Source organism: Myotis davidii, unplaced genomic scaffold (assembly GCF_000327345.1).
Source record: "Myotis davidii unplaced genomic scaffold, ASM32734v1 scaffold143, whole genome shotgun sequence".
Classification (NCBI taxonomy): domain Eukaryota; kingdom Metazoa; phylum Chordata; class Mammalia; order Chiroptera; family Vespertilionidae; genus Myotis; species Myotis davidii.
Window position 1 is genome coordinate 16,085 of NW_006294876.1, and position 17,426 is coordinate 33,510.

Consider the following 17,426-nt stretch of genomic DNA (forward strand, 5'->3'; position numbering starts at 1 on the left):
TTTCATTTAATGCAGAGGAGAGCATGGCTATGATACTTTCAATAACATACCTAAAGGGAACAAATAGAAAAGAAAGGAAATGAAAGATGAATCGAGGAGAGAAGAGAGAGGGGTGTTAAAGGAAAAAAGGAAAAACAGTTTTACGGGAAAAAGGAATATTAAAATGTAAATTTTTAAAATCACACAATGGTAGGGAGGAGGGAGGACTGTACTTTTTATATAAAAACAAAGGTCCTTTTGAATTTGAGATGACATTTCCATCTGAGGGTGTTATGAGTAGAAGTGAAGTTTTGGGGCTGCATAAAGAAACATAATTTCCATAGGCTTCCACGGGAGGATGGGGTTTGTGGAAAGCTTTATCGATGCTGTAAAATTAAGGGGGTTCCACTCCAAGGTTCCATCTCCATCCATCTTGCCATGGAAGAAGTCCAATCTTGTCTTTATCTGGGCCACAGTTAAGGCCACTTCCCAGAATTTCTTTTCCATGTTAAAGTGCTGATCAGCCCAGCATCTGGCTAGCTTAGCTTGTGTTCCCAGCTATCGTCCATTGCTAGTGGGGCACACCTGCCCATGGGCCATGCTGCTGCTTAAGGCCACATGGCCATGGAGAGGGAACAGGTGAGTACACATGTGAGTGCGGATCAAGGCACAAGAGAGTGCAAGAACCAACAAGCGCCAGCAAGGGAACAAGAGAGAGGGAACTCTTTGTCTGAGGATTTGAACCTTCCAAGACTTAGCATGTTTCTGATGGGGATCATGACCTAGCCAATCCACGGTTTCCTCCAGGTTTTCCCCAGTGATCTGAGGGAACGGACACGTGGTTCCTTGGGGAGCATGAAGCTGTAGCTTCCTGGTGAAGCTGCCCGGATGAGCATGCTTATAATGTTGGCCTTCACCTTTTCTCTCTTTCTGTTATTAAAATGAATAACTAGCTAATTATGCCAATAACAATGGGATACTTTTCTCATGTAAGAGTTTCTGCTTAGCTTCCCCCCCCGCCAATTTGCCCCAAGCTAAAAGGGAGTGAGAGGCAGTTTACAGCTGAGGACAAGGAAAGCAAATCCAAGTTTCATCTTGTCCTTGGAATCAGACAAGTGAATTCCAAGTAGAGTTAGTTGCAAAGGAAGCAGACAAGGCAAAGGATCAAAGACATTTGGAGTCTGGATAAGAGGGAAGCTTGGAGACCAATGCTTTAGAAGGACAGTTCCCTCCATTTTTCTTTCCAAGCTGGAGAAAGTTCCAGGAAAAATTTGCTTTAACATTAAATGTGCTTCTATGCACAAGAAATTTAACAACTATCTGTTGACTATGCTTAGCTATAGGACCTGGAGAATAGGTTTGACATTTCCAGGGCAAGAAAACAAAGCCAAGGGGAGAGGGGGGGTGATGGAAAAAGAGAAAATACCAGTCTGGACTTCTATGAAATATGCACCAAAAATCACTTCGTTTCATGGTTTGCAAGAAAGCCACAGGTGGCTTCTCATGCATCCCCAAGCAGCTTCCTGAGGCTTCTCAGAGGCCAAAAAGGTTCTCTTCCATGGCAATGTGGAGCCAGCTGCAGACTGATGAGCAAGGTTCATCATTGTTCCCCCTGGTATCATTAGATTGGGGGGAGGGGATAATTTTTCTCCAACCTTTGAAGTTCTAGCTGGGCTAATAACCAGATTAGCAGAGACAGATTAACAGGAGAAGATGTAGAATGCACATTTGGGATGCCATATAAAAATGAGCCCTCCCCCCCCCAAACAAAAAAAAAATCGGGCGCTCGAGGTTTATGTGCCATTATGGAAGTAGAAAAAATGGGGGGATTGTAAGGAGTCTGATATTTCAAGGGACATAGGTAATAAATGGATGGGTAGTTGAAAAAGAGCAGAACACACTGGCAGGCACATTCTTGCTGGGCAACCCAGAAACAAAGGGTCACCAAGGGTGATCTAGTTAACAGGTCCCTGCTTGGAGCCTTGCTGTTCACCATACTAAGGTGAATATGCTGAAGCTCTTGGGCAGGAAAGGGGGAGGATCAAACATTCTTCCCGAGTCCTTTGTTTCTTTTTTTAAAAATATATTTTATTGTGTTTTGTTTTGTTTTTTTAACAGAGAGGAAGGGAGAGGGAGAGAGAGGTAGAAACATCAATGAGAGAGAAACATCAATCAGCTACCTCCTGCACACCCCCTCCTGGGGGATGTGCCCTTGACCAGAATCAAACCTGGGACCTTTCAGTCCACAGGCTGATGATCTATCCACCAAGCCAAACAAGTTAGGGCTCGATTGTTTCTTAATAACCTACTTAGAATCAATATCCCCAAAGGCAGTTTTAGGGTGGCCAAACTGTGGTCCCCTTCAGGATCATGGGATCATGGGATCATAGGATCATGGGATCAGTGGACACAGCCTGAGAGGAAGAATGGGGCATGGCTCCCCCTCTGCTCTCCAGCAAACATCTTAGACAACAAAGGACCCTGGAGAAGTGGAGGAATCCCAGGAAGAAATTGTGGACAGTGAGTGGATGAAGATATTTGAAGTTGACTGTTGGGTTTTTTTTCCTAACTGCAGCTGTTTTAAATAATGGGAGTGACTGGAATACCTTGTAGTAACAATATTAAATTTTCCTATACCAAATAGAAATCGTTTCCAAAAACAAACTTAGCTTCTGTTAGGGAAACATAGTTTTTGGTTTCACATTTTCTGTGGGTTTTTTTTTTTACTGTGCAATTCATCTGTTACATTTAGACATAGCCATTTCTTTTTGGCTACCTCAGCAATACACAACCTGGTACTTTCTGTGTGAAAATGCAGAAATGGTCTTATTCTTTGGTTTAGAAAAGAGTTTTACTTTGGGTTAACTTTATCATAGATAACCAAAGACCAAATACTTGAGTGTTGGAGAGCTCAATGTGTCAAGTTAAGGCATGTACATTTCATCTGGTTAGATGGGAATAGTTGACGCATCTCTTGTAGAGGGATGGCATAACAAAGGATGAAGTAAAAAAAGATCACTAGAATCAGAAAAAAATATAGCAGTATCAAAAGAAAGTGGTAAAACAGAGCAGGTTAGTTTTCATGAGATGAACAGGTACAGAAGGATCTAGAATGTGCAATGTTATTCCAAGCAAGGCAGCCTCAAGCATAAGAGAGAATTTCCACACACTGGGCTGTGTGTGGAGCAGAAATCCTGGAGGAAAAAGGCAGAAAATCTGATGGTGGAAAAGCACTTTCAATACATTTTACTACTTAACATTCTCGTCTGGGACACTTGGACTGTTTCATACAGACTTGTACGAATATGTGCCAGTGATTGTGTGGAGAGTTTATAAATAAATTCCAGTTTTGGGAAAGTGAAAAAAAAAATGAGAAGGAAATAAAGACCTTGCAACTTCTCTTTCTAATGTTGCCCTCCTTTGTGCTTGGTAAGCTTAAATTTTCCATTTTCTCACTTAAAGCTAGACCAGCATTTCCCAGAATTCTGCAAATATTACCAGAAACTAATCAATGTTACAAAATAAAACAAATCGAACATAATAACTACAATATTGATAGCACTACACTGATCAATACTATATAATAAAAAGCTAATATGCAAATCGACCAAGCGGAGGAATGACTGGTCTCTATGACATGCAATGACAACTAGGGGGCAGACGCTCAACCCAGGAGCTTCCCCCTGGTGGTCAGTGCACTTCTACAAGGGGAGCGCCGCTCAGCCAGAAGCCACACGGGGAACGGGCCTCAGCCAGCAGTTGAACATTCCCCGAGGGTTCTCTGACTAGGGAGGGTGCAGGCCAGGCTGAAGGATCGCCCCTCCCCCGAGTGCACAAATTTTGTGCACCGGGCCTCTAAAAAAATTATAAAAATCAAGGTTTTAAAGCAAAATAGTTTCGATTTTTACAGTGCTTGCAATGCTTTTAATAAACTAGTTTTGCATTTTAAGGTCCAAGCCCAGAGTATATCATGCTACATTTTCCAAAATTACATGAACATAAATATAATTTTTTATTTTTAAATAGAACATTGAATGGGGTTAGGAATTCTCAGAACATATTCTGAAATGCTATAATAGAAACACTGCCATTTTCATCTTTCTGATAAGAATATGCTGACTTATGTAAATAACAAAATACTTATGAACTAGAAAATTCAGAATGGGCACATGGTCCACCTAATAGTTTATTGTAATTAAAGTATATTGTTGTCACCATCCAAGATTATCTTTTTGATATCCTATCTAATAAAAGAGTAATATGCAAATTGACCATCACTCCAACACATAAGATGGCCGGCCCCATGTGGACACAAGATGGCTGCCACATGATGGCCAGCAGGGGAGGGCAGTTGGGGTGATCAGGCCTGCAGGGAAGGGCCGTTAGGAATGACTGGGATGGCAAGGGAGGGAAGTTAGGGGTGGCCAGGCCAGCAGGGGAGGGCATTTTGGGGTAATAGAGTCAGCAGGGGAGCAGTTAGGTGTCAATCAGGCTGGCAGGGCAGTGGTTAGGGGGTGATCAGGCTGGCAGGCAGAAGCTATTAGAGGCAATCAGGCAGGCAGGCAGGCAAGCGGTTGGGAGCCAGCAGTCCTGGATTGTGAGAGGGATGTCCCAGATTGGAAAGGGTGCTGGCTGGGCGAAGGGACACACCCCCCCGTGCATGAATATTGTGCACTGGGCCTCTCGTCTATTTAGATAAAAGCTGAAGTGACCATAATGACCAAACAACCAGAATGACCAGTTGACCAGTCGCTATGATGCGCACTGACCACCAGTGGGCTGACACTTAATGAAGAGTTGCCCCCTGGTGGTCAGTGTGCTCCAACAGCCAACCTCCCATGGCTGGCCGATGGTGTCAGTGTCCAGCATCTGACCCTTCTGCACCCAGTCCAGTGACCATCGCCTTCTCTTCCAACTCCACTGGGGCCTTTGGGTCCTGGGCTGGGATGGGGAATCAGGGATGGGTGGCGGCAGATGCAACCCCTTTTCCAGGGGGGCCAAGGGCCAGCTCCCTCCTTGGGGTCGGCGGCCAACCTGCTGCGCCCTTCCCTCCCCCCTGGCCAGCAGGCCCTGATCAGCCTGCAGTCCTTCCCTCTGTCCCTACCCACAGCCGGCAGGCCCTGATTGGCCCATCCCTATTCAGCCCTGATCGCCAGCTAGGCCAAGGGACCCCACCCATGCACAAATCCATGCACCAGGCCTCTAGTATTCACATAAGCATAGATTCCACTTATTTTTTTTTAAGTTCAATGAGCCTTGTTACTTGAAGCCCATGCTATTTCAATTGGGAAATTGTTTATATAAAACAATGAAGGTCATAGTAAAGTATAATACTTGAGATGTAATTAGTAAATGTATTATATCAAATTCTTCCTTTTTAAAAGTCAAAACATAGAAATAACCTGTCTTTTAAAGATAGAGCAACAAACAAAAAGTATTATCCTCTAATATAAAATTTTAAATAGAGGTGTCCTTATTTTGGAATAATCTGAATTCTGCCTCCAAGACAAGGGATATGAAACTACATTTAAATAAATGCTTATTTACACAACTGTGACCAAAGACTTATGCTTCATTTAGAATTTATTCTGCTCTAACATTTGCTGAAATTTAAAGCGGTGCACAGAAATTTATTGGTGACTACATGTCTCTCTGAAAAAGAGGATAAAATTTTCTAAACAAAACAATTTAATTTATTTATGATAGCATATCTCAGACAAAAATAGCAGGCTACTAATTTATTATTTTCTACTATTAATAGAAAGTTAATTTTGCTGTCTAGACATTGTTTTGATTTTCTTTTTATTAAACATGAGGCTGTATTCTGATGTTTCCTATAAGATATTTATATCTTTAAAACTTTCTACCATTCATAAAGAAAAGAGTTCCTCAAAGTTGTTACTGAGATTAGTAATCAATACACAGATATCCAGCAATGGAAATATAGAATAGCATGCATTTTAAATGTTCTCTTTAGGGCAAAAAAGAAGTACACAAACTAAAATGCTAAAAAAAAAAAAAAAATACATACAAATAAAATGCTAGCCATGCTTCTCTCTCCTTTTTTCTTCTTTCTCCCTGCCTCTATTTGTTATCATATTTCTCTTCTACCATCTCATTTCTCTTATTTCCTTTACAAACTCAAAATAGATGTAAATTTCCAAATTTATATATAGGGTTCAATTAATACCTTATCTGATTACAAAGCCAAAGAATTTTCAAGTTAATTCAAATTTAATAAACTTAACAGCTTCTATTTGCAGAAAGAACTGCCTCATATTACCACCATGTTATTTCATTAAATTTAAGTAATTATGTGTGTTGTACAAAATAAAGTTGTTTTTATCTTTAAGGAGATAACAGTAGCTAGCATTGGAATAATTTTAATACTATGATATTACAATATTTATTTAATTACTAGAGGTCTGGTGCACGGATTTGTGCACAGGTGGCGTTCCTCGGCATGGCCTGCGGGGATCAGGCTGGAACCTGCAGTCCAATGCCCCCTGCAGCTCCTGCTTGCTGCTCCCACTCATCCTGGTGCTGCTGCGCCTACCTCAGGCTCGCACCCAGTCAGCTCTAATCGGGAGAGGCTCCCGCCACCACAGCAGCACTTGCCAGTCGTGAGCCCTGCATCTTGCCCATTGGCCAGCTGAGTGGCGCTCCAACTGTGGGAGCACACTGACCATCAGGGTTCAGCTCCTGTGTTGGGAGTCTGCCCTCTGGTGGTCAGTGTGCGTCATAGCAACCGGTCATTCCGCCCTTTGGTCAATTTGCATATTATCCTTTTATTATATAGGATAGATAGATAACCACAATGTCATTATTACTTAGCTATAATTTAATAAGAGAAGTAAAATTACTATTTCAGCTGTCTCTTAATTTCATCATTTCTAACATTTTTAGTCACTTTATAGTGTATTTAATAGAGTTGGAGGGGGAATATGTAAGTAAGGCTAAAACAGAAGCTGAAACAAATTTTATTTTTTATCTTGTTTTTTATATAGTATTAAAATAATTATGAATATGCATAATAATATGGTTACTGTCACATTTTTAAAACATGATTTCATTAACAAACTGGCTACTTTATGAGCAAACTAAAGGCCTGATGCTTCTCTCAGGCACCTGAGACTCAGGCTTCCCTTCTGCTGCCGGCAGGCACCCAGGATGTGGGCTTCTCTCGCAGCCCCAGGTTTGACCAGAAGGTCATCTGGCTGTCCGGTCTAATTAGCATATTATGCTTTTATTATTACAGAAAAGATTCTATGATTAATGTTAGTTTTTGAAGAGAATAAACATAGCTCATGAAAAACATCATTCTGAGATACTGTTATATTAAAAATAAATTTCTCAATGTTTTTCTATAACTTCCTCTAGAAATTATTAAATAGTTTCTGACTGCTGTGTGTATGTGTGTATTAGTTTATAGAAGTCAACTTAATATATTCAGATATAATGTTAAAGAGAATTAGCATGTATTTCTTAATACTCCCATCTATCCTAAAAGCTATATCTCTGTGGAAATGAGTGCTGTACTATAAAAAAAAAAAAAAGTGTGTGTGTGTGTGAGGGGGGGGGACCCTAGCAGGTTTGTCTCAGTGGATAGAGCATCTGACTGAAGGGTCCAGGTTTGGATTCTGGTCAAGGACACATGCCCAGGTTGCAGGCTCAATCCCCAGTAGGGGGCGTGCAGGAGGCAGCCAATCAATGAATCTCTCTCATCATTGATGTTTCTATTTCTCTCTCCCCCCTTCCTTTCCACCCTGAAATCAATACAAATACATTTTGAAAAAATGGGATTAATGTTGGTAGTTCTGATGAAACACAAAACCACAGAACATTTATCAATAACATAGATGGACACATATTGATATCCCAAAGGTGGCAGTGCTTTAATTCACTTTTACTAAAAATAGTAGATAACCCATAGCTATAATAGGAACTTTGTACTGAAGCTTATGTAGTGTATTCTGATCATTGCATTTTTAGATAAAAAAAAACTAAGACATAAGAACCTAAGACCATATACATTCTTAGTAGCAGATCTAACATGGAATTGTGGAATTCCAAATTCTAAAAATGAAATAATTGCTAAGTAAATACATTTTAGATCAGTAACTAATAGGGGTTCTATATATTACACTGATGGTTGAGTTAGATTATCCATAAATTCCATGAATTATTTGTGAAAGTTTATACGTATGTTTTGAAGAGAATTCACATATTTCATCATATTGTCAAATGTATCCATTACACCAAGTAAACAATTATTATCTTAATAAAAAAAATGGTAGATGCATAACTCATATTTTGGCAGTATACAGGGGTAGCCTTTTTGGAATACTTACTATTATCTAAAGAAATTTGAAAGATAATTGTACATATTTCTGTCTATATCTGCATATATCTGTATATACATACATATAGTTATATATGTGCATATATCTATACACATATATGTGTGTATAATATATGTATATATTATACAAATATTCATATATATACATATCCTATCTAATAAAATCAGAATATGCAAATTGACTGTCACTTCACAACAAAGATGGCAGCGCCCACAGCCAATAAGGAGGGAATATGCAAATTGATGCAACAAAGATGGTGGCAGATGGGCTGGGATGCTTGTGTTGTCGCCATGGCAATGACGCAGGTGTTCCACCCCGCCCCGGCCACTCCGGGCTTCTGGGCAGCGTGCCTGCAGGTGCGGAGCGGCCAGGGTGGGGCGGGGCAGGATGCTTGCTATGAGCAGGGGGCAGGAGGTGGAGGGAGTTACAGGAGGGTGACATGGCCAGAGTGAAGGCGGAAGGCAGCTCCAGCCCAGAGCAAAGGCGGAAGGTGGTGGCCAGAGCATAGGCCTGGGTCCTGGGTACTGGAGGGAAGCCATGCATTGAACCTCTAGTAGGTATATGAATATACAGATGTCATATCTATATATCTATATATGTTTATATATCTATATGTGTTTAATGTATATGTATATGTATATGTATATGTTACACATATATTCATATATATATGCATACATATGTATTACACACAAAACAGAAAAACAGAAGTAATAAAGCATATTCTAAACTTTTGTACTATTCCTCCCTTCATCTCTTAGGAAGAGGCACTCAGATAAAAACTTCCTGCTAAAAACTTTTTCTAGAATATTCCTTTGGGCAGTCTCTACAGGCCTATCTCAAAAAACAAGAAAAAATGGTAGTAAATCATCTAACTCTACAACTCAAAGATTTAGAAAGAGAGCAACAAGAAAACCCCAGAGTGAGCAGAAGGAAGGAGTTTCACACCATTTTTCTGATAATATTAAGCAAGCTCTGTTTTAGCTAATAAACAATTTTAGCACCAATATAATTTTAATGCAATTCCATATCACCAGATAGATATGTGCTAATTGAAGAAAAACATCTCTAAACTAATATTTATTAATTTCAGAAAACATGTTAATGTCAAACTTCCTTTAGACTAATAAAATGACAGATTAATAGGTTTCTATCATACTCCTGGCATTAGTGTTAGAGTAAAAGGGAGGGGACTAGTTAAAAGGGAGATGGCCAAGTGAGAACTATGTTGTGGAAGAAGAAAGCTCTTTGTTCATTAAGGCAACATGTTTGGGTTAAATGAATTAATACATTTAATAGACAACCTTTTTCATACCCAATTAAAGCTCTTAGGTATCTGATAACTGTATTAATTATATAACTTACACTCTAAGTGTTTAAATTGAAAACTTGATCATGCTCTTGAAGTTAAACAGGACATTGTTTAATCAAAACAAAATTATTGAACAAAAATGTCAATATAATAATGCATTATCTCCTAAAGCATGGGCAAGATTCATTTCTTTCTTCAACAGTATTTTAAGTGCCTGCTGTGTATAAGACATTGCTATGGCACTGGAGATTGTAATTACCCTTGCTGTAATTGGTGAAATCACAGCTTTCCATTGAAGAAATAAAGAATTTATAAAAAATAAAAGAGTTAAACATGACATGAAGGATAGCTCAAATTTAGAAATACAGAAAAATGTGAATAACTCTCAGGTTTGGAAAACAGCATGAGACATTTTTTAAGATGAAAATGTGGTTTCTCAGAGTCATCTAAGCCATCTTTCCCACTGTAATAGAAATTATGACTTGGGGAGGCAAATGATATGAATTTCCATTGGATCATTAAAGGATTAACAGCCACAGAGAAAGGATTTTGACCTTGACATGGCAGACTTTAGAGAGATGTGAAAATTTTCTGAGGAAGAAGGGCTAATAAGTGGTATGAAAGTACGACAGCATTAGGGAGAGTAAGATTAGAGCATATAAATCATCAAGTGCTGATTGGTTTCTGCTTGAATGAACAAGTGAGCAAGTTATCATTTCATCAAAATACCAAAAACCTAATAATTAGTAAAAATTCATAGTCAAATGCTAATTCATGTGCATTTTGTCTCTATTCTCTGTCGGCTTTTACTTTTCACTTAAAAAGATAAAGATAAATAATGTGGCACCTTGCCAACTTAATTCTAGAAGCTAACCATCAGAGTAGAATGAAAGTCAAGATAGGGTCAGAGTAAGCTAGGTTATGACACAGAATCAAACAACCTAAAAATGTCAATGGTTTATTACAATAAATGTTTATATGCATGTTGCCTATCGCATGTCCATAGATGATAATTTAATCCCTGCTGTTACCCAAGCTAATGGCATAGCCATCACCTTGTATGTTGACAGTTGCAGTAACAGAGGGAAGAAGAATGCTGACAATTACGTATAACATGTCACATCTACTCAAAACTCCAGGGACATATCTATTTGCATAGTTGCACACGTACACAAGGGAGTGGGGAAGTATAGTTTTACCATGTACTCAGTAAATAAGGAACTGGAAATATTTTCTAGGTTTCTACAATGTAATAGAGAAAAACTCTTTGAAAGAAATAGGACAGGTGGAAGTATTTTATAATTTCCAGGGTGGAGGAATATATAAAATATTGACTTTGATGTCTAATGAATTTAGCAACTGTCCTAAAGTGTTTGCAAAGGATGATTTAATGTTTTTATTCATATGTAAATCAGGGAGTTATAAAAGGACTGAGGTGCATATGCAGTTGTCATTGAATATATTTTATAGATTTTAGTTACCAAATGGTAATTTACTAAAGTCATGAGCACCCAGAGAGACCAGCAGAAAAGTTAAGGACAGATTGTCAATGACAAATACTGAGGGACGGAGGTAGAGGAATGCCAATAGACAAAAGAGAAGAAAGACTATACAGAATAAATGGACAATGCATTCAATGTATTGTAATTAAAATAATATTTTCAAGAAGAAGCAGGTGTCAAAATGTCAAATACTGAAAACTGAAATAGGAGAAAGGAGAAAATGACATTGGACTCAACAAGGTTATAATAATAACTAACATGCAATCAACAATTACTTTGTCCCAGACTGTATGAACTCATCTCATTTTAAAACTCTTTATGACAGATAAGATACAATGAATGAGGAGCGGGAAAAAAAGCTCGGGGTACCATGACCAGTAAATTGCAGAAATAGGATTTTAACTGGGCATTCCAGCTTCAGAATTGTGTTTTTCTCTTGAATCAGTTATTTATATCCTACTGTTGGTTGCTAGACATTTAAAAAAAATAAAGCAGAGGAATAAAGGCTGGATTACAAACTAGTAATAATGGTAAATGAGGCGTGGAAATAGCAAGTATGGTCTATATGTGCTTGAGGAGTTTAAAGATGAAAGGCCACAGAGAAATTTTGTTATTCAATGGAGGTTATGGTAAGATAACGTTGAGCTTGTTCATTTGTTTGTTTGTTTGTTTTTTGACCAGGTCTATTTTTAGAAAATAAGATACCTAAACACAATTAACAAAAAATAAAAGAGAAAATTGAGTTAAACTTTGCAGAACACCCATTATTTGTAATGTACTTAAAAATTTATATGCGTTTCCTTATTCAATCATTGAAATATTAGCTATCTTCCTCAATTTACAGAGTAATCAATCACAATTCACATTTGTATTCATTTGACTTTTATATATACATATACTAGAGGCCCAGTGCACAAAATTCATGCATGGAGAGGGGTCCCTCAACCCAGCCTACACCCTCTCGCAATCCAGGACCTTGCGGGGGATGTCTGACTGCTGGTTTAGGCCCGATCTGCCCCTAACCGCTTGCCTGGCTGTCTGATTTCACCCCTAAAACTCAAGCTTCTTCTTTTTTTAAAAAAAAAACATTTGTATTTCTTCTTTATTTTTTATTTTAAAAGTCAAGCTTCTTGAGAACATGAGGAGTTTAAAATTATTCCATATTCCTTACAGAGTTAAGCATGGTAAACACAGAAAATACTTAATACTTATGGGCTTCTATACAAACAGTTTCCAACCGGAAATGTTTTAATAGGAACAAAATCAGAACCCAACATGATCAAGAAGCCTTGAAAGTGCATCGAGCGGAGGTGCTGTGGGCAGCAGTGCATTTCGGCTGGCCCAGCAGTACCTGCAGCAGCCTCGGTTCCTGGGAAGCCTGGGTCAGAGAGGGCCCAGCTCCTGAGGTTATTTTTAATAATTTAGCTTTTGGGGGAGGAGGGCTTCTGGGAAGCAGCTCCATGTGGGGGTAACCGGTGTGGGTTTTACTTCAGGGTTTGGAGGGAAAGTTGGGTCTCTGTGGTGCCGGGACCTGCCGGGCCCCAAATGTCACAGCTGAGGTTCTGGGAAGTGGCCCAGCAAGTTCCTTCCTGCCTTCCTCCTGCCCTGACCCCAGGTCTATGGCTTAAAAATCAGGGCACCAGGCTGGGGCTAAGCACCCCAGGGGCCTTTGTACACATGGCAGGGACAGGCAGGGGGAGCTTGGGGGAACTGTAGGAACTGGTGGGGGCAGCCAGAGCCAGGGGAGGGCAGTGCCCATGGGGAAAGGGGGCATGGGGTGGAGGAGGTATGCTTCTCTAACAGAGACTTAGAGGTACAGAGACTAAGGGAGACAGAGAAGAGAGAAATGGGGATAGAAAGAGTGACAGGAAGAGACTCAGAGAAAGCAAGAGAGAGATTGAGACAGAGAAAGATTCACAAAGAAGAGAGACAGACAGACAGAAAGATGGAGTCCTGCTCTGTATGAGTCAGTGGGGGCAGGGGGGCCGCAGGTCTCGCACAGGATGTGCCAGTATGACGGTAAGTGCATCGTTGTGTTGCAGGAGGGAGGTGTGCTGGTCATGCAGCACCAGCTCCTGCAGAGACCCGCAAAGGTCGTAGGGCTCCGCAGAGCCCAAGCCAGCGGCCGGGCGGTAGATGACATGGTGCTTGGTATCACCGTCCACCACCACCGAGCAGGCACCTCAGCCCGCTGGCTGCTCTCACGGATGGGAACTGTACCATCCCGCCTGCCCTTCAGCATTGCCTCAGCCTGCGAGCGGTGGATCTTGCCCACACACCAGGTTCTTTCCTCAAGGTGGGGGGGTCCTCCTCATCCTCCACCAGTGCATACTGGTCTTCATCTCATTCGTCTCATTTTTGATTCCCAACCACTCGTTGATTGTCTTCTGCCGGGCGCCTTTCTGGCAGAGCCATGCCAGGTCCTGGTCCCGGATCCTGCGCAGCTGCATGAGGTCTGGCTTCAGACTATTCATGCGCTTATGGTCTCCCCATTGTCCAAGGCCTGTGTCCGCAGCTCCTGTTCCAGCTTCAGGCGGCTCTCGGGGACCTCGGGGTGGGGTGCGAGACTTGAGCCGTTCTGAGCTCAGCAGGGTCCTCGGCATCCCGTTTTCACTGCCCGCTCGCCCGAAGCGCTCCAGGTACCCCAGGCTGCACTTCCCTGGAGGCTGGCCCTGCTCTTCCAGGATCCCGATGGATGCATTGCGGGCCTGGATGCGGTGGCTTCACCTGCAGCTCCGGGAGGTGCGTGTGTGCTCCTCGTGGAGCTGGTTGTACTCCAGCTCTTGTCCTCCGCTTCAAACCAAGGCAACAAACGCAGCCTTTCATTCTGATCTTCCTCGCCGCGAGGGAACAGCAAACCCCACAGGAATAATTTCCCGGCAGCAGTCACGTCCAGACACTCCGAGACTGAGGACTATAGGGCTGACTATGTGCATGCGTAATAACAGGCTGACTGTCTAGCCATGGGCGTCCGGGTGGCCTCCACAATCCCACAATCCTCTAGGCGCCCAGGCGGCCTCCACAATCCCACAGTCCTCTGGTCGCCCAGGTGGCCTCCACAATCCCACAATCCCACAGTCCTCTGGTCGCCCAGGTGGCCTCCACAATCCCACAATCCTCTGGTCGCACACTTCCAGTTTCTAGCTCCTCCTTAAAGGGCGTTTCCTTCCGTCGCATTGCAAAGCCCAGGGCCTCTAGTTGCAGAGGATTTGTCTGTTCTTTGACATTGATAGCTCTTTACTATTTGGAATCAGTGAAGTTTCGGGAGCACTGCCGCTGCCATGAACATGTGCGTCCCAGGCGCACTCATGAAACAGCCGCCCATTCAGGCCACGGCCGGGCCGTCCTGGTCGCAATGAGAAAGGTACTGTGCTGAGCCCTTTTCCACTCGGATCTTCCTCTTCCTTCCCCAGCACAGTCCAAACCTACTCCCGGCCGACCACCCCAACCCCGCAGACCCTTAAGACCTTCCCCCCTATTTCTCAGACTTCCCCCCATCAAACTTGCACCCTATTACGTTGCCTAGGGGTGCCCCTAACCCCTCCCTGGGGCAAGGGGCCATGGTGTTCTGGTCGTTATGGTAGCTGTCTTTATATATATGACTATATGATAATATGACTATATATATATGTATACACACATATATTTAGTCATAGTAGAATGAATACATGCATGTGTCTAATCTATAATAATAAAAGTATGATATGCTAATTAGACCATATGTCCCCCGGACAACCTTTTGGACTAAGCCGGGGCTGCCAGGGAAGCCCAGGTCCTGAATGGCAGAGGGAAGCCAGTGCTGGCAGCCTGGGGAAGGAAGGCCTATTCTTGCAAGAATTTCATGCATCGGGCCTCGAGTAGAGAAATAAAGAAGTAGATAGAAATACTAGAATTCAATGCAATGAAATAATTATTTTCATTTTTTTCTGAAACTAAAAGAAATAACACCAAAGTTAAGGTACTGGTGATATACTACAAATAGTAATGATTGTATGTGAGAGGCAAGCCAAATTAATAGCAAAACAAACACCATACATTTCTAAACAATTGCAACCTAGCTTTGATTTTGCAAAGTATATGGGGAAACCTCAATGTAAGTTGAGTAAAATTACTATCAAGAAATGGGAGAAGGCATTTCCGCTGTGCTTTAGTCTGTCAAATCACATATGGGTGACAAGTTAATTTTTTTATGCTACAATTTGGTCAGCGATATTACTGTCTTCAGTTATTTTTCTATAGGAAAAAATTACATACATATATATATATATGTATATATATATATATATATCCAAAAATACTCATTAAAATTGAAATACGAAGACAAATGGAAGGTTTGATTTTATGTATAATTTTAATATTTTTTAAAATTTATTGGTTGTTGTTAGTATCAAGAACACAAATTTAATTTTCTGATTCTTAGCAAACATTTTAATTGATGGTACACCATAGAAATAGGGCATAAGTGTTTCTTGCCTATTTAGACCAGGGGTGGGCAAACTTTTTGACTCGAGGGCCACAATGGGTTCTTAAACTGGACTCAGAAGAAGGAGCTGCGGCCGTGTTTCCGGACGTTGCCATGTTAACACTGCTGCTGGTGAAGGAGCGGAGGGGAGAGCAAGAGAACCCTCCGCTCTTTCGGCTCCGCGGGCCGGATACAACAGCCGAACGGGTCGGATCCGGCCCGTGGGGCATAGTTTGCCCATGGCTGGAATAGTTAGTACTCTGACCTCGGCTTGTATAAGGATGAGGTGCAGAAATGAAGGCAGAGAGGGAGGGCATCTCTTTGTCCAATGCCAGATCCCACATGCCCTTTCCTGCTCCTTCCTCTTATAACACTTAAGACAGTTTCCAAGTTGCATGAACCAGAACATCATCAAACAATTCAACCTGTCATTACAGTTTTTATTTGAGGAGGTTTTGCCCTGAGCAGTTACTGTGTGTGCTTGTACATGTATGTTTAATTTTATTATGAATGTATAGCATTCCCTTTCATTTAACTAACAACTTTACATTAGAGCTCTCTCTCCAGTGTCAACAAATTAAAATATCACCCCAACTTCATTGTTCCTATGTATGAATGTCATAATAACCTCATACAATTGAAGGGTTACCTATGGCCACTGTGATCCCAGAATATTATATACAACCAAATGCTAGATCATAGAGAGAAATGTATGTAGTCGTCTATATCTGAGTAACATTGACTGTGGTTTCCTATGGGTGAAGTACAACAGTGCCAACTATTCAAGGCAAAGTGATTGAGTACACTAAATTCTTATAGAGTTGATTTAGAAAAAATACAACTTTCTTGGCAACTTCCTTGTTACTTTCTTCTTTTTTTTAATCCTCACCCAAGGCTATTTTTCCATTTATTTTTAGAGAGAGTGGAAGGGATGGGGAGAGACAGAGAAAGAGAGACATCAGTGTGAGAGAGACACTTTGATTGGTTACCTCTCACACATGCTCTGACCAGAGAACAAGCCTGCAACCTAGGTATGTGCCCTTGACCAGAATTGAAAATGGGGCCCTTCAGTCTAAAGGCCTACACTCTATTCACTGAGCCAAATTGACTAGGGTTTTGCCACTTTCTAATGGTTATTTATTTGTTTTCTTTGATCATATTTTTATTCTTGGCATTTTAAAAGCTTATTAGGTAAGTGCAACTAGTTTCCCTCCCTCTTTTCATTTTTATACATAAGCGTACTTTAGAAATAGAACAGAAACTCTCATTTTGACTTTTCAGTCTTTCACATTTAACAGATTTAAACTCTGTAAACAACTTGCTGTGAAATTTAGTTTGAAAATCAGTCAACAAAAGCAGCAGTCTTCAAAGATCTAAATATAAACAACTCTAGGCATGTGTAATGTATACTGGTTTTAAAGGAAAAACAAGTCTTTTCATCCTAAGATGCAGTTTTCATCTAAAAAAACCTCCAATTTAACAAAAGGCAATAAAAACTGTGTTTACCTCCAAATTAAGTAAACCTGACTTTTCTATTGATCTTTATATGTGTGAAAAATATAAATATTTAAGGTTAGTGTAAAATTGAAACTGACCATTGTGAAAAATGATCAGATAATGTTTGACCACATTACGGAAGATTAACATTGTGAGGGGGATTTAGTGAATATTAGGGAAGGTTTTGAATAATGATCACATTCTATCCTATTGCTTCATTATAGCTTGAGATATCTGTTGCTAATGTAACAATAAACATCAAGGGAAAGGAAATGTTGTTTAGTTCCTTTTTGGCTTCCATTTCTTAATTT

At 40.8% G+C, this 17,426-nt stretch overlaps 1 pseudogene; it reads right to left on the reverse strand.

Moving 5' to 3' along the window:
* Positions 1-13,036: 13,036 nt before the first annotated feature.
* LOC102768462 lies at positions 13,037-13,951 on the reverse strand (annotated as a pseudogene).
* Between the last annotated feature and the right edge of the window lie 3,475 nt (positions 13,952-17,426).